General features: G+C 36.7%; 1 non-coding gene across 1 annotated transcript; it reads left to right on the top strand.

Moving 5' to 3' along the window:
• Nucleotides 1-5782: 5782 nt before the first annotated feature.
• Nucleotides 5783-5889, top strand: LOC141676058 (small nucleolar RNA R71). Its single transcript, XR_012556668.1, has one exon. It is a non-coding gene; the product is annotated as a small nucleolar RNA R71 (small nucleolar RNA).
• The last annotated feature ends 245 nt before the right edge of the window (nucleotides 5890-6134 follow it).

The raw sequence follows: 6134 nt of genomic DNA, 5'->3' as shown, positions 1-6134 counted from the left end.
CGAATTAAACAAGATTTAATTAATTAATAATTAATTATAATTAAATAATCCTTAATTATATTTTTTAAAAATTAATTAATAATTATTGTATTTTAAAATAATTAATCCCTAATTATTAGGATTAATTACAATTTATTACAATTATTTACAAATTATTCTCACTTACTCGATTAGATCGATTATTTATAAATAACCAATCGGTATAATTAACTGATACGCTATTTATCGAATAAATCATTATTATTCGCACCATAATCTAACTCAACGATTAACTACTCGTATAAATATGAGCTACTCACAATCTTCGTATAAATATCGATCTATTATTATTATTATTATATCTTATACGATTAATTAATTAATTATCTGTATTAAATTATTCGATACGAATAATTAGTACAACACCCTTTAAAAAATTATCGCTCGAATACTAATCTCAACTTATCGAAATACTACTCGTATAGGTAGGAGTTACTCGCAATATTCAACTAATTAATGAATTATTATTCATATTAATCAATTATTTTTAATCCTTATTTATTAATTAATTACCTAAATATTAATTAATTAAATAACTAATAAATAATTAAATAAATAATTAAATAATTAAATATATAATTAAATTCGAATTTTTAAATTAATAAAATAATTTAGAAATTAATTATAATATTTTTCAGAATTTAAATCTAATTTTTAATTGATTTTTAGAATTATTAAAATCTGATTTTTGATTTTATAAAATAAAAGAAATTAATAGAAAATCAGAAACACAAAAACAGGGAAGGGTTTCAGGGTTTTTGGATCGAAACCGGGTTGGAAACCGGGTCGACTCCGGGTCGTCCAAGAACACGGCCGCCTGGACGGAACCCGACCCCGGCAGGGGAAAATTCCGGCGAACTTCAAATCGACCACGAACCCAACGACACCTCGATTTCTGCCTCGTTTCTTCACGTTCCTGTTCCATGTTAGGGCGAAAACACGCGCTAATATTCACACAAGTATACGCGTTCGCAAGTAGTATAAGATATAAATCAGATTCGTTCCCACAGAGACTGGTTTAGGTTAAGTTCAATTTATGTACCTATTCAACAATGTATGGTTATCGCTCAATGCTAAGATAAATAACAAATTGGGTTTTGAGTAAACTAAAAGATTATACTAAATAACATTAACTAAGAGAATTGAGGTTGAATTACTATATATGACAAACATGGGATTCTAACTTCATTACTACTTCATTCAATAGCCTTTTTGTTTTTAACCTTAGCATGTGATGGTGATGACACTAATCAGATAACACGAAACTGATAAGCGCCAACTTTCGTTGCACGAGTACCATTCTACCAGACATCCACAAAAGAGATAGAAGCTGAATAGGCACCAATTATATTGAGACCCTATATGTTTATAGAGTTTGACAACATAATGGTTTAAGCACAAGTTATCCATAATGATTACATAGGGCAAGTAAAACGGTTAGAGTTACCTACGAATCATGCATACACATACATGAACCAATGCTAGCATGACAAGTTCTAAACCTCTATATTCACTATCGCTTCAATAGAGATTAACACGCTATCTTATATGTTAGCTACGCACATAAGACGAATAAGCACAACCAATAATGGGATATCAATCAATCACCACACACCAAGATATCGAAACAATTAACTATTGAAATCCATAAGTAAATCCGCTAGAATCCCATGACAACGATTAACCCATAATTGAACTCATCATCACCATGGGTTCCAATGAAAGCATGATATAAAACAAGGTCTTAATAAACTGAATAATAATTAAAGTACGAATAAATGAGATCTAGGTTCAACAAGAACGAAAACGAGCATCCAAAGTTACAACTAATTCAAAGAATCACAAGTTGAAAACAAGATATTCTTTTTCGAAGTTGTTCTGTGCTTCTAGGTCTTCTCCTTGGTATCCCAATCTTCCCGGATGATGAAAACCCTTTTTTAAAGTATATATACGCCCCTAGTGGACCTGGACCCTTAAAATCGTCAAATTCCACTCAAAAAAGGCTTTTTCAGCGAAATCAGCGACCAGCCGCGCCTTGGGCGGCCGCTCAGCTCTCCTGGGCTGGCGCTCAGCTCCTGTCTAGAAAAATTTCTGATGAATCTTATTTTGGCCATAACTTAATTTCTACTCGTCAGAATTAGGCGATTCAACTGCCCACGCAAAGCTAACGAGATTCTCTACAACTTGACAATGGCCTTGGCTTCCAAATATGATCACTTTTTATCATATTTCCTTTAAAAGCTCTTTTCTTCATATAACTGATACCTGAAATGCAATAACACAAAAACACATCAAAATACCAACAACTTGAGTCCAAAACACCAATTTAAGCTTGTAATAAAGCATTCCAAGTGGATATAAAATCCACTTATCACACTCCCAAACTTGAATCGATGCTTGTCCTCAAGCATAAACAGACTCAAAATACAAAACAAACCTAATGCATGAATGCAACTACGTGAATGCAACTAAATGATAATACAATCGATCCCCTCAGAATAACCATAACCAAATGAATAAGCCAATGCCTCTAAGAATGCAATAACTTGAAACAGAGTTCGAATAAATCCCATAAACCAACTCACAAACGAGAAATGTGCGTGTGTGGATGCTTAACAAATATACTCTGGATACTTGATCAATAACCATAACTTATCTATCACCGAAACAATCAAACGTTTATAAACAGAATAGACAATAAACGCATTATGACTCACAACACCTCCTTTCTACTAGAGTTATACAAGGATCCACACTATTATTGAACACATAACAAAGATGCTTATTTGACCGTGCAATGAATGAGGTCCCAAAAGACTTATGCAATAATACCCATGTAGCGAACGTTAGGTTAGCGGATCCCAGACTATAAAAGCCTTAGATCACTAGGCACAAAGTCCCCTAGAACTTAATAACTCGAGTATTAAAGAGCTCACTCTTGATCAATTATGCATAAACACATATTTTTTTTCTTTCCTTTTTTTTTCTTTTTTTCTCTTTTCTTTTTTTTCAATAATTTCTGAATGAGCGCGTTTCGCTCCATCTCATTCAACCCTAGACTACTCATAAAAATATGAGTTGGCTACTAGCCATTTGACGCCTAGCCTTACAATAACTAGCAATAAAATTCAAGTTTTTCTCTAGATAAAAAAATCAGTGTTTTTACGTCATTACGAGAATATCACAAATTCTAAATATAACCAAGTGATTAAGTCTCAACAACAAACAAGTATGATCATGATCTAGATCAAAAGTAACCCTATAAGACTTTGTGAAAATATTTGTTTCTGTCAGGAAAATCAATTCATTAAGACTAAAATATCCCTCTATTCGTCATCACCACACTCAAATCAATATTAACTTATCAAATATCATAGTTCATCTTAAGGGATCATGCTAAATATGCATGCAAATGCAACTATATGAAATCACATAAAAACAAACAAATATGTCCTAAATGAACAATCATGTAAAAATATGAATGAACTACAACTAAACATGCAATATCAATCTATATGAATCTATATGGACACACACTACTAATCCTTACATTATCACCCCCAAACTTAAAATTTTCAATGTCCTCATTGAAGGTAATAATAAGGATTTCAGGCATACCTAGTTAGCGGGAGAGTCACCCTCATCGGGTGGAGGATCTGGTGGCCAATCAACCTCGCCACCAGTGTCTCGGAAAACAGTACCCAAAGCCTGTGTCAAATCTGCAGCAAAATGACGGTGAATGTCATGCATGACCTCCATACGCCTAGTCAATCTTCTATACTGCGCATCCCCAACACCAGTCCTATCAACTATCTGTGGCGCATGAGAAGAACCCTCTGTAGGCACTGGAAGATCTGTCCATCCACTCTCTACATCATCAAAAATATATCCCAAGCCCTTATCATGGGGTGCACCTAAGAATGAATAACTCAAGTGATCTGGCATTCGGTTGAGCTCAAGTGTGGGAGCTTCTTGAATAAATGGTTCAAAACGCTCCTGAGAAATTTTCAGCTCTGCTAACCCAAGAGAATCGAATGGCATATCCAACTTCCTCTTCCACGGAGGTGCATTCAAAACCTGCAGTTGCCCTACTTTAAAGCACTCCTCTTTAGCCGTGGGTAACTTTATTTCCTTGAACACATTAAAAGTGACCTTTTGATCGTAAACCTTCATCGAAAGATCTCCTTTTTGCACATCGATCGTAGTTCGGCCAGTAGCTAAGAATGGTCTCCCCAAGATAATGGGAATCTTCTTATCTTCCTTAAAATCAAGAATTACAAAGTCAGCAGGGAAGAATAGTTTATCCACCTTGACCAAGACATCCTCCACTATACCTCGTGGATAAGCGATGGAACGATCAGCTAGTTGCAATGACATGTATGTTAGTTTTGTATCAGGTAGACCAAGCTTCTTGAAGATAGATAAGGGCATCAGATTGATGCTAACTCCTAAATCACATAAACACTTGTCGAGCGACTAGTTTCCGATGGTGCAAGGAATAGTGAAGCTTCCAGGATCTTTAATCTTCGGAGGCAACTTCTGTTGCAGCACAACACTGCATTCCTCCATTAGAACAACGGTCTCTAAGTCATCGAGCTTCACTTTATAAGAGAGAATACCTTTCATAAACCTCGCATAGCTAGGCATCTGTTTAAGAGCTTCAACGAAAGGTATGTTGATATGAAGTTTCTTGAACACCTGCAAAAACTTCTCAAACTGCTTATCCAGCTTTTTCTTCTACAACCTCTTAGGAAAAGGATGTGGAGGATAGATCTGTTTCTCCCCTATATTACCCTCAGGAGGAGTGTGTTCCACAGTAGTCTTCCTTGGTTCCACTTCTACTTCCTTCTGCATATCTTCTTCATCCAAAACTTCAGATTCTGGAACTTGAGACTTTTCAGGCTCTTCGTCTTGCTGAATTTGGGGGCTTGCAACCTTTCCAGACCTTAAGGTGATGGCGTTCACATGTTCTTCAACTTCCCTCTTGCCTGGATTGGCTTCTGTATCACTAGGAAGCGTTCCTGATGGGCGATTCAATAAGGCATTAGCAATTTTCCCTATTTGGTTCTCCAGAGTCTTGATAAAAATAGCCTGGCTTTGGCATATGAGAGCCTGGTTTTTGCACATAAGCCGCAACTCCTCCAATTCAGATTTTTCATTCGAAGATAGGCCTGCATCATGATTTTGTTATTGAATTTGGAGTTGTTGTTTTGGTGCAATTTGTTGCTGAAAACCAGGAGGGTTGAATAGCTTATTTCCAAACTGCTGGAACGGCTGTTGCATCGCATTCTGATTGCTGCTCTAGCTGAAGTTAGGATGATTCCAGTTGTCAGGATGATAAGTGTCTGGAACTGGTTGCAGCGATCTCTGAAAGTTGCTCACAAACTGAGCTGAGTCACTAGATATAGCGCATTGCTCCGTCGCATGGGAACCTGCACATAGCTCACAAACACTAATTATCTGCTTAACACCATAGTTAGCCAGAGAATCGATCTTCATAGACAACGCCTTTAGTTGAGCAGTGATAGTCGTAGCTGTATCCACCTCAAGAACTCCTGCTACCTTGCTCTGTGGCAATCTCTGGGCTGGATACTAATATTCATTAGCAGCCATCAGTTCAATTAGATTATAAGCTTCCTCATAGCTCTTTGCCCATAATGCTCCACCTGCTGCTGCATCGAGCATAGGTCTGGACTGTGCTGCCAACCCATTTTAAAAACAATTGATGATCATCCAATCAGGCATTCCATGATGAGGACACTTCCTAAGCATCTCCTTATAGCGCTCCCAAGCTTCATATAAAGATTCTCCTGATTGCTGCGCAAATTGAGTAAGAGCATTCCTGATTGCAGCTGACTTCGCCATAGGGAAGAATTTAATAAGAAACTTCTGAGCAAGATCTTCCCAAGTAGTAATCGAACCAGCTGGTAGAGAGTGTAACCAGCTCTTAGCCTTGTCCCTCAGAGAGAATGAGAACAGTCTCAGCTTCACAGCATCTTCAGAAACACCATTAAACCTGAAGGTGTCGTAGATCTCTATAAAATCCCTAATGTGTGTATGGGGATATTCCGTTGGAGAACCCCCAAACTGGATTG

The sequence above is a fragment of the Apium graveolens genome, chromosome 7 (genome assembly GCF_009905375.1).
Source record: "Apium graveolens cultivar Ventura chromosome 7, ASM990537v1, whole genome shotgun sequence".
Taxonomy (NCBI): domain Eukaryota; kingdom Viridiplantae; phylum Streptophyta; class Magnoliopsida; order Apiales; family Apiaceae; genus Apium; species Apium graveolens.
The sequence above is the reverse complement of the archived record's forward strand: the minus strand, read 5'-3'. Positions and strand labels throughout refer to the sequence as shown.